The 12019-nt window shown below is 44.7% G+C and overlaps 1 long non-coding RNA gene across 1 annotated transcript; it reads left to right on the top strand.

The window, feature by feature from the left end:
• Positions 1 to 8209: 8209 nt before the first annotated feature.
• LOC147649315 (uncharacterized) lies at positions 8210 to 11388 on the top strand. Its single transcript, XR_015279234.1, has 2 exons — positions 8210 to 8274; positions 8976 to 11388. It is a non-coding gene; the product is annotated as an uncharacterized LOC147649315 (long non-coding RNA).
• Positions 11389 to 12019: the final 631 nt, after the last annotated feature.

Here is a 12019-nt window from a genome sequence, read left to right as displayed (position 1 = left end):
ACATATCCAACAGTTAGATAGACCTAATTTGGTGGCAATTTCTTGCATTAGATCTATAAATAGGTTCTGGTTGGGGCTGGGCAACCCCCAATTATCATATTGTTTTTCCATTTGTTCATACTGCTCACTGAGAGAGCTTAGCCTCTCTTGTTCTAATCTCTTTTTCTTATTTTCCATTTCTCATCTTTTTAGCTCCAGTGTTAGCTGTTTTATTTTACTTTCAGGGTCTAACCCTTCCTCATCTTTAGAAAAACAGAATACCTGGTCGAACTGTAAACATACTCGATCATCATTGCTTTTTAACAAATCTAATATTATATGTTCCTTATTAAAAGAAGTTTTCATTTCGTGTTTTAAATTTTTTTCCCTTCCCAATACATTTTTCCCCCAATAGTACACGGTTTTAAGTTTGCTTTATTGTAGCAAAGAGGGTTGACTTGAAAATAAGCTATAAAAGTTGATTGCCTCTTCCCCCCAATCCAGACAGTTTTGTTACACTGTCCGCAGACCGAAACTGGAGGGACTCCCCTTATCTCTCTTTTGTTTCGGAGGTGGGTCGTTTGAATCTTTTGTTCTCTTGAGGTCCGAAATTGCTTTTCCATAATACTTGCTCCTGGGTTGGAGCACCAAACCTTTCCCTTTAATTTACACAGATTCAATTGGGAATCATTCGACCAGCATACCCCTGCGTACAGTTCCGGAGGACAGTCGATCAATCGCTCGGTTTCTGTGGCAGTCCGGCACTGCTCACACTTCCCCGGGGGACTCTCCCCCGGAGGCGCCTCGGGACTCATTCCCTCGGCCAAGCACATGGCTAGGTTCAGGATCATCAGGATTCCCCATCATTGCATCCCTCTGCCATGCCCTTCGCCCGTATAGGAACATACGGCGGGTATAACCATCTTCTCGGCAGCAGGGACTGTCTTCAGGGGCCCTTGAAGTCCTGATGGCGTACCTTCTCTTAAAGGTAGCCCACCGAGATGCTTTGATCGGGTCAATCCTACACGGTACTTTTACTGTTCAGCGGCACTCGATCACTAGAGGTTCCGCTTTGCAGTCGAGTTTCCCTCTCAGCCCTTTTTGGAAAAATTGAAACCACTCAGGAGAGTCTAGTTCCAACAAGCCCGCCCGGGTAGCAAGTATCAGGAAACGATTGGTCTGATCTAATTCCTTTTCTAGGCACTGGTTACACAAACCCCTAGGTTGGTTCCCTCCCAGGCAATGAGCCACCCAAATTTGCTTACAATAAGCACACTCAAAGTGTACAAATGGAAAACAGTAACAATCGGAATTTATACAACTTATCTGTCCTTCGCTTGTCATTTGTGGTGACGCCGAAACTTGATTTTCAATTCTCCCTGAGGGGTAGTGACCTTCCACTCAGAGGAATTGTAATCCGTGACCTTTTTTGCCCGAGAAGAGTGTGTCCACCCCTTCTCGGCAGTTCGAATTGCGGTATCTGTAGTCAGAAGGACGAGAAATGGACCTTCCCAATGAGGACTGAGGGGGAGCTCCTTCCACACCTTGATCAGTACTTTATCTCCCGGTCGAATCTGATGGATTGGAAATCCCAATGTTGTGCTTTGGGGAATCAATCCTCTTCTTCTTAACTCCTGTAAGTTTTTATTGATAGAAATAAGATACGGTTGGATTCGCACATCCTCTACTTGAGGATGGGCTACCGGCATTCCATGCTTATATGGCATTCCATATAGCATTTCAAAGGGGGATAATCCTGTTCCAGAATGTGGCATGGTTCTGATATTCAACAACGCCAGGGGAAGACATTTGATCCAGGACATCTTTGTTTCAATCATCAGTTTAGATAACTGTGATTTCAATGTCTGATTCATTCTTTCCACTTGCCCCGAACTCTGAGGATGCCAGGGGGTGTGATATTGCCATCTTATTCCTAATGCTTCTGATAATTGTTTAATGATTTTTGAAGTAAAATGCGTGCCTTGATCTGAACCAATATGGTCCACTATTCCATATCTGGGAATTATTTCTTCTAGTAAAATTTTTGACACCGTTTGGGCGGTAGCCTTTGCTCTGGGAAAAGCCTCTACCCAATGTGTTAACTTATCTACAATTACCAGCACATATTTATTCCTACCAATTTTTGGTAGTTCCGTGAAATCTACTTGGATTCTTTCAAACGGCCGGTATGAGAGCGGCCTGCTTCCCCAAGTTGATTGCTTAAAATTTGCCCGATTCACCTTCTGGCATATCACACACCCCTGTACCTCTTGCTTGGCAAGTTTGAAGATTCCTTTGCATCCAAAAAACTTTAAGAATTGTTCTGCCAATGCCCTGGTTCCCCAATGTGTTTGTTCATGTAACCTTCTGAGTATTCCCTTAGCTATTCCTTTTGGGACTAACTCTCTTCAGTCCGGTAACCACCATTTACCTTTTTCGAGGTAGCCTCCTACCCTTTTGAATTCTTCCAGCTCCTTTTCTGAGGGGAGCATGGAAACCTCTGGTGATTCTTTTGGGACTATCTCAGGAATACTTACTGTTAACAAAGCCGCTCGTTTTGCTTCTTTGTCTGCCCAATTGTTCCCCCTTGTGTGGAATTGCCACTCCGTTTGGTGTCCTTTCACGTGAACAACCGATATCTCTTGTGGCTCTCTGACTGCTTCCAAAATTTGCCTGATTATTTCTCCGTGTATTAACCCCTTCCCTTTTGTGTTAATCAAACCCCTTTCTTCCCATATTTTTCCAAAAGTATGAACCACTCCAAATGCATACCTTGAATCTGTGTAAATGGTCCCCCTTTTTCCTTTTAAACCCTGAAGGGCTCTTAGGAGAGCATACAGCTCACAAGCCTGTGCAGACCAGCTTGTCTGCAGGGGGCCTGATTCTATAGTTTGCCCTGTCGTGCCTTTTATGATGGCATACCCTGATTTTCGCTTTCCTTCAACTACCCTTGAGGAGCCGTCAATGAACCATTTCTCCCCTCCTTCCAGTTCCTGATCCTGCAAGTCCGGTCTTACCTTGGTTTGCAGTTCTACTGTCTCAATACAATTATGAATTAGCTTCCCTGTTGGTTCCCCAAACAAAAACTGCGCGGGATTCTGTGCAGTAGTTGTTTTTAGTTCCAGACCCGGTGAACTGATTAACATTGCTTCATATTTCAGAAGCCTTGAATCGGTTAACCATTTCTCCGCTTTCTGTTGTAAGATATTTCTTACATCGTGTGGGGTGTAAACTACCAAGGGGGCTCCAAAAGTTATCTTTTTCGCTTCCCCAACCAACAGGGCTACTGCCACAATTGCTTGCAGGCAAGTAGGCCAGCCCCGACTAACTGGATCTAGGATTTTTGACAAAAATCCTATGGGCTTTTTCTTTTCTGCCCATTCCTGGGTCAAAACTCCTTGTGCTGTTTGTCCACTCACGTCCACAAACAACTGGAACTCTTTATTAGTATCTGGCAAAGTTAATACTGGGGTAGTTATGAGAGCATTCTTTAATTCTTGAAATTTAACTTCATCCTGCACCGTCCATTTCAATCTATCAGTGTTTAACCTTTCATACAGAAATTTTACCTTTTCACTAAATCCTTCAATCCATTGTCGACAATATCCCAGGAGCCCCAAAAATTGTCTTATCTGTCTTTTTGTTTTTGGGGCAGGAAGTGCAAGAATCCCTGCCACTCTCAGGGTCTAATTTCTTTTTCCCTTGAGATATCCAATGACCAAGGTATTTTACTTCGGGCTCTGTGAATTGCAATTTGGATTTAGATACTTTCAACCCCTTCTGTCCCAAGAAATTTAGTAAAGAAATCGTGCTTTTCTTCACCTTTTCTTCCGTCGTTCCGGCAATTAACAAGTCATCTACATATTGTAACAATTTTGTCCCCTCCTCTGGAATGAATTGGGTGAGTAGTTGTTCCAGGGCCTGTCCGAACAGATTTGGGGATTCTACAAACCCCTGCGGGAGGACCGTCCACCTCAGCTGTTGCTTTCGGTTTGTGTTCGGGTCCTCCCACTGAAAGGCGAAGAAATTTCTACTCCTTTCATCCAGAGGACAGGTCCAGAAGGCGTCTTTTAAATCAATTACACTATACCATACATCCTCAGGTGAGAGTCTGTTTAGCAAAGTATAAGGATTCACCACTACCGGGAATCTGGTTCGGGTCCTAGCATTCACTGCTCTAAGATCCTGGACCAATCTGAAGCTCCCATCCGCTTTCTTTACTGACAGGATGGGGGTGTTATGTTGGGACATACAGGGTTCGAGAGTACCTCCTCTGAGAAGGTCATCAATTACTACTTTCAGACCCCTTCTCCCTTCTATTGGGATTGGGTATTGTTCGACCCTTATCGGTTCTTCGGGATTCTCTATTTCAATTTTAATGGGGGTAATATTCAGCTTTCCCACCTCCCCTTTAGAGTGCCACACTTTGGGGTCGATTTCCCTTTCATCTTTTGGGGTTAACTTGAATATCTTTATTACCAATTCGGAATTTCTTACAGCAATATTTATACCTAGTGCAATAATCATATCTCTCCCTAATAGATTATAATCAGCTTCTTCTACTAGTAGCAAGTTTCCCAAACATACCTTATTGTGTGATTCAATTTCTACATCTTTTATTACCGAGACTTTGAAGGGATCTCCCTTAGCACAAATTACGACAACTTTTTCTTTGCTTGCTACACATCCCTTTGGTAACTTTTGCAAGATGCTTCTTTCAGCACCCGTATCAACCAGGAAGTTTATTTCCTGGAGGTGGGGACCCACTTTCAACTTTATGAAGGGCTCCTTTGCTGTTTCTGTCCCCATGTGAAAAAGCCCAAGACATCCCTAATCCTCTTGAAATACCTTTTCATCTTTTAATTTCTGCCTGCAGTCCCTCTGGATATGCCCTACCTTTTTGCAGTAGTTGCATTCCGGAAGATCCTTCCGGGGAGTGGGACCGCCTTGATAAAACCTTTTTGCCTTTTCGGTACAGTTTTAAACTTACCGCTTATCTGATCTTTCTTTTGTACTTCCTTTACTGCAGCCACCAATATTTTAGCCTGGTGTTTCTGCTTTTCATCCTCTCTCCTCATGTAAGCAGGACTTCCCCCACCGGAGAGCTAGGGTCAGTTCCAGAGTAGATCTGCAAACTTAACCGCAATCTCTCTAACCATTCGGTAGGTGTCTCCTCCTTTCCCTGGCATTCCCTAAATGCTTTACTAATATTCTGCCCGCAGGGGACTGCCTCTCTTATTCCTTGCACGATTAGATTTCTTAGATCAATCATGCTTCTCCTACCTTCCTCCGTCTGGGCATTCCAACTCGGGCTCATACTGGGCCACTTCTGGTCACCTGGTGTCCCCTGTGGGTTACGCCGTTCCCAGTCTCTGATACCTGCCTGTTTAATCATTTCTCTTTCTTCTTGACTAAACAGTGATCTCAGGATGGCCATGAGATCTTTGTAAGTATATATGCTACTTCCCAAGAATTCATCCAACCTCTCAGCCACCCCAAACGGATCATCTAACAATCGCCCCATTTCCTTCTTAAACGCCCGCACATCCCCTGAATTGAGGGGAACATTTACAAATCCGATAACTCCTGGGGCTGTTGGTACCTCTCTGAGAGGGAACATATGGTATCCATTCCCAATCTCTCCCCTCTCTTCACCTCCCGTTTTTACTTTTAACCTGGTTCTACTCGCAGGAGGGGAACTGTGGTTTGTGTGGGCTCGGTCTCTTGTCTGCGGGTATTCTGCTGCTACGTGATTACCCGAAGGGACTCTCTCATTTAGAGATGAGTGCCCCGACTGGGACAGCCAGTCTGGTAACTGTGGGTAACGTGTCCCCCAACCTTGTGCCTGCAGTGACTCCGAGGAGGTTGCAGCAGCTTGATTTTTCCCAGGCGGGGGCAAAGGGAGCGCTGCCGGTACCACTGCCGGTGCAGACTCCCTTGCTCGAGATGTGAGTACCTCAGCTGGTTGTTCTGTGGAGCCTGCGGGTGCCGATGGCACCACTTGGTCCGCTGCAGGGGGCCCTGCCGGTCCGTGGTACAGAGGTGGCAAATGATCAAGGGGTTCCCAGTTTTCGGCCCTTGATCCCTGCTTTTGTTTAACCCGGAATAGCCCTACTCTGGCGGTTAACCAGAGCCTGGCATATTCCTTCTCCTCGGGATCCGAGGGAACTTTGCTCTCTATATGAGAGAGCAACTCATTACAAGTCCACCTCTCAAATGTGCCCAACACGGGCCAAATGAGGTGGTTTCTTAGTTCTTGTCCTCCCCAGATCTCAGAACAATACTTGATCATTTTTGCTTTTGATCTCTTTTTTCCTTTCAGGGCAATTTTCCCAGTATTTTAACATCCACCCCAAGGGACTTTCTGGTGGGATGTCTAATGATCCCTTCACTTGTTCGGAGGGACCCTTTTCGCTCTCTTTCTTCTGTATTTTACTTTTCCTTTGTCCCATTATAAAAAAATTTCCTTACCTTTCCTGCGTTGTGTTCCTTCTTTTCCTTTTGCCAGAAAAATCAAAGTTTCTTGCCAATACTCACCACTCAGTTAGCTGTACTGGGGACTCTTGTATTCCGCACTCGATTCTCCTGCTGGACCTCTACCTAGGCCCGTTGACTGAAAGGGTTTACTTATTCCCGAGCTCGACAGGACGTCCTCTTCCCCTTTCAGCCTCCTGTGATCAGTCCCCCAGGACCTCCTTCGTCCCAGGTTTTTACAATCGTGTAAAGAGAGACCTTTCACACCGAATCGCTTCCTTCTCGGCCGGCCAATTCCCTCGCGGGAGGATGGAACCGCGACCTTGAAGTCCGCACTCGCTTCGTGATCAGATCACGTCTCACACAATCGCCCAATAACCAGCTCAACCTCACAATACTTACAGCTATTTTCCTGCGAGGGCGTCTTCGTGCACAGATGACTTTTTACGAGCTACCAAGCCGCGGCTTTCTCGAAGGCTCCTCGCCTTCCCGAGCTCTCTGGATCCTTTCTCCCTTTTTATTGTGGTTTTACCTTAGCCTAAATTTGGTTCGGATATAGGAATGTGCTGCGGAGGTTCTCGGCTCACCAGGCCGCTAAAATCAGCGGGGGTACCCGTCCTGGGTAGCGAGATTCTCCTGCAATTTCTCCTATCCGAGTCACGGCACCAATCTGTTATAAATGCAAAGGCAATTTCTGGTTATATAAAAGAGAAAATTTATTATCAAACAATAATAAATTCGAACAATGAGAAAAAACCACAATAAAATAAGCAGCGCAGCGCTGGGTGGATTTGGGAACATCTATACCTTGCGTATAGACCCTGTCCACCCAGCGCTGCGCTGCTTATTTTATTGTGGTTTTTTCTCATTGTTCGAATTTATTATTGTTTGATAATAAATTTTCTCTTTTATATAACCAGAAATTGCCTTTGCATTTATAACAAGAATATGGAGCAGAATCGTCCCCAACCCTGATTCACTGGTTCCTTTTTCCCTGAGTGGAACTAGCAGTGATGGTACCCTGTTGTTCTTGTCTTAGAGCCTTGTGTAAGTGCCCCCCACAGATACCCACAGCTCCTCCATCTCAGACAAGAGCAGACCCTGTCCTGACTGGGGCTGCTGCCCACTGCTCCAAAGACTCTTTGTATGACATCCTGTACATTCACTAATAATAAATACATTTTTCCTACCACTTTCTCCAAAGCTCAGAGCCAGATTGGATCATAGGCACACTGAGTTCTTGCAATACCTCTTCCCATGGTATTTATATGTCATTAATGATAGTAATAGATTTTGAAATCATAGAAAATTCAGGGAGTTAGAAAGAAAGGTAGGCTTGGTAGGCCCTGGGAAAGTGCTAAAGGTAGGCCCTGGGAAATGTTAGGCCTTGTGCTTGCTAGATCATGTGAAACTGCACCTGTGTAGTCAGTAGATGATAAATGATACAATTGTTAGATGTGATTAGATATAATTATTGTTTAAAGAATCATGAGAAACTATGTTAGGGGTTTGAGGGGGATCACAAGAAATCCATGCTTGGATGAAATCAATAGAACAATGTAAGTTTAATAATTAATATGTAAGTTATATAATGATAGAGTATAAAATATGTTCAGCTCAAAACCAGGTTGGGTCAGATTTGGATCTGTGTACCCCTGACACCAAGAGCTCTTTAATAAAAGCACCTACATATAACCATTCCGTGATTATGTGTTCCTGAACGCTAACATTAAGAATCTCTGGGTTCTTACTGCTGCCTTTTCTATGCACAGAAGCCCTGATTTTGGAATCACCATGTGCTGGTTGAAATTTCTGCAACAGGTGAGCAGCAAATGCATGTAATCACAAGATAATTCATATTGGAAGAGAGATAAGAAAGATTCTTGTTCAACTTCCTGATTGCAGCATTTAGCTGTGAGATCAGATCAGACCAGGTTACCTAAGGTTTTTTCCAGTTTTGTTTTGAAAACCTTCAAGTATGGAGACAGGACAACCTTATGATGAAAGACTTTATACTTACAACCCATTATATTCACCTGTCTTATTTCAACACCCCTCTGGTCTCTTGTCCTCACATTATGATTATGCATTATGCAAATAGTTTGACACCTGCTTGATGAGCTCCTCAGACATGCTCCACATGACAGCCCACGGAGAGCTATGTTCAGAGCAGGCACCTCTTCTCACTTTCTCTGTCACCCAAGTCCGTTTAGAAGTGGCTCTCTGTGGCCACAGAAGTTGGTCAGGACATCTGACATCTCAAAGCAGGGATAGAGATGAGGTGTCTGAACCCCTGAAGAGGGGAGACCCAAGCTGCTCCCAGTCCCTTTGCAGACAGGCCAGGGCTAGTCCTGGCTTTGGACTGACCTTGTCAGTGCATCAGCAAACATGGGAACAAGAAAATTAAGGCATGACCAACACCTGTTGTCCCAAACATGGATTGAATGAAGGGGAAGACTCTTTCCCTCTACTGAACCCTGGGCTAGGCAGGGCTGTCACACTGCCTGTCACTTGTCTTACAGTCTCTACCTCCCATATTGGGCTTGTTCTACCTCCTGGAGCTCTCCTACTGCGAACTGGTGGCCACCCCGCCCTTTGATGTGAAGAGGAAGGTGAGTGACAGCAGCACAACAACCACCAGATGGTTCAGTCAGCCCCCATCATGAGGCTATGCTCCCATTCTGCTGTCAGCTCCCTAGGGGTACAAAGGAGAAGGCACAAGTGCTGCTGTGAAGACCCTTTTTCATGTCAACCCTTCAGCTCTTAAATCCCACCACTGTACATTGCACTGAGCCCTGCTCATGTGTGGTATGGCCTTCCTGTCTGCTAGGCTGGGGAAGTGCGGGGGGCTGGGGTTTCCATGGCTTGTAAAGATATAGGCACCAGGTGAACAAAGCATCACAGCCTTGCCCAGCTCTCAGGGGCTGCCTTGCACCAGAGGTCTGTGCCCTCCTGATGGGACCAACCTGGCCTGCCCTGATGAAGGTCCTGTAAAACTATGTGTGACTTTTGCAGCACAAGCAATTGAAGCTCCTCCATTATAGCCCATGAGTAGGACCTGACCCAGGCCAAGGGCAATTTACTGTCATTACAAAAGGCCTTCAATACACAGAGGAAGCATCTGTAAGAAAATATGGTGCATTGAGAGACCTATTTTGGAAGGGCAGATTGATTAGCGGGAATTTATAAAAATCTGTCTTCCAGCATTTTTGCACCAAGGTATTGCACAGATATTTATCTGGGTTTCTATAAACTGGGCATAAAGGACAAAATTCTCTTGAGATTGTGCAGGACCTCAGAGACCTATAATGTAATGGGGAGCCCTGATGATTTGTGCAGACAGCAGCATGCAGGCACAGATGCTGCCGGAGCAAGGTAAGACTGACAATCTCTCTTCTCATGCCAGGACTTTAAGGAACAGATTATCCACCACATTGTGACCATCACTCTGATCTTTGTCTCCTACTGTGCCAGTATGATATGGTTAGGGATGATAATCATGCTGGTGCATGATGCCTCTGATTATAGTTTAGATGTGCATTACCCTCACCTGGAAATCATGGAATCACAGAATGGTTTGACTAAGAAAGGATATTAAAGCCCATCTCGTTCCAACCCCTCTAGTGGAATACTTTCCACTAGATCAGATTTCTCCAAGACCCATTCAACCTACCCCAAGGATAGGGCAACCACAGCTTCTCTGACCAACCTGTGCCAGAGCTTCACCACCCTTTGAGTAAATTTCTTCCTGACATCTAATCTAAATCTCTCCTAGTTTAAAACTTTGCCTGTGTAAAAAGTTGCTCTCCCAGTTGCAAGCCTGTGATTGTGCCTGTGGGCAGCACTGGCAACTGTGCATCTTGCTACACATGACACATGTCAATGAAGTGCCCATGAGTGGGACACATGTAAGTTAGTAACAGAGCATTTAGGAAGTACTAGTTCTACTGCTCTTGGGGAAAGGTAATTGGATGAAAAGAGACTAGGACACATCCCTACAAGCTTGGTCACCCTTGCAGAATGTGGTAAATCCCTCAGCCCCTAGGAGGAGAATACAGGCACAAGGGACATAAGGAAATTTCTCTACAGCTTGCCAAAATACTCCATTACCTGAAATGGAAGCAGGTCTGTGAAGCAGTATTCAATGTTTTTGCTGTGGTTTTCATAATCTACCAGTTTGTCATTTTTCCATTAATATAACATTTTGCTGTCCTGTGAATGTAGGTGTTGTGATAAATGTAACTTTGGAAAAAGTTCGTGAAAGAAGAAATAAGTATATAACTGTATTTATAACAATGTAGACCACATAAAAATATAGTGTGGCCTAAAGATTCCTCCCCAGACCCAGCAGTAACTACCTATTCAGGCGATAACCACCCTAGGCGACGCTTATCAGCCTGAGAGGAAGAGCAGAACACGGGCAATCAGGCTAGACAATGAGAGGAGCCCAGCCGAGATGCCCACCGGCTCCACACCGAGTCAGGATACTCCACCCTATAAGCCCCGACCAAAAAAGCAATCTGGCTAAACAAGGACAGGAGCCCAGCTGGGATACCCATCGGCTCCACACCGGACCTGGACACTTCTCCCTGAGAGCCCACCCGAAGATACAATCAGGAGGCAATCAGAACCTTTCACATGTGAAAAGGCTCTGCCCAGTTGTCTATTGATTCAGTTCGATGGTTCCAGGAAATCCATTCAACCAACCATCTAGACTCTTTGTGGAACAGTGACTGCTTGGAGTTTAGCCTCAGGGCACAAAACCCCTATAGAAACCCTGGACGGTCAACCCTCCGTGTGGATTTGGGTAAATCTGTACCTCTGGGTATAGACCCCTGTCCACCCAGCGCTGCGCTGATCTATTTTATTGTGGTTTTTTTCTCCCGTTTGTGATTGAAATTGTTTTATAATAAATCGCTGTTTATATTAACCCTATTTTGCCATTGCATTTATAACAAAACCAAACATTTCATTTGTTACACCAAGAAGAATTTTAAAAATAGGACATGCTATGCACACACAAAGGGATGTTACTGTCTACTGTTACTCTGTTACTGTCCTATGTCCCTGCCTTTGCTGCACACCACCACTCAAGATGCTGAGTTTCAAACTTTGATTGTGTTTCCATTTAGTCTGGATGCCTGTGAGGCTGACTTTGCATGACAAGTCCCAGATTCTAGTCGTCATATTGTTATAAATGAAGTTCAGCCAAATTTATCAATAACAATTTTATTGAAAAATTTGCAAAATCGAATTTTGGAAACAACCACAATCACGGTCAGCATCGAGCCCAGGATCAGCACTGGGTGAACTCTGAATCAGCCTCTGCTGCACTGATTCCCCCAAGCTCACAAATTGTCTTTTGGAGAGTGGTGTTTTATACAGTTTTTTCAGCTTGAGGCTATGCAGCTTCAGTTTCTTTTTTCTTGTGTTGTTACATATTCATATTTTTTCTCTTGGTTTGTTAATGAAGTTTCTGAGAAAGGGGGAGAGTCTGAATGGTTTTATGGGAACTGTGTTTTGAGATGCATGGTCCTGGAGAATCAGATCAGGTCGGTATCAGGCA

The sequence above is a fragment of the Cyanistes caeruleus genome, chromosome 25, assembly GCF_971803275.1.
Source record: "Cyanistes caeruleus chromosome 25, bCyaCae1.hap1.1, whole genome shotgun sequence".
NCBI lineage: Eukaryota > Metazoa > Chordata > Aves > Passeriformes > Paridae > Cyanistes > Cyanistes caeruleus.
Note: the sequence above shows the minus strand (reverse complement) of the source record. Positions and strands in the feature narration are given on the sequence as shown.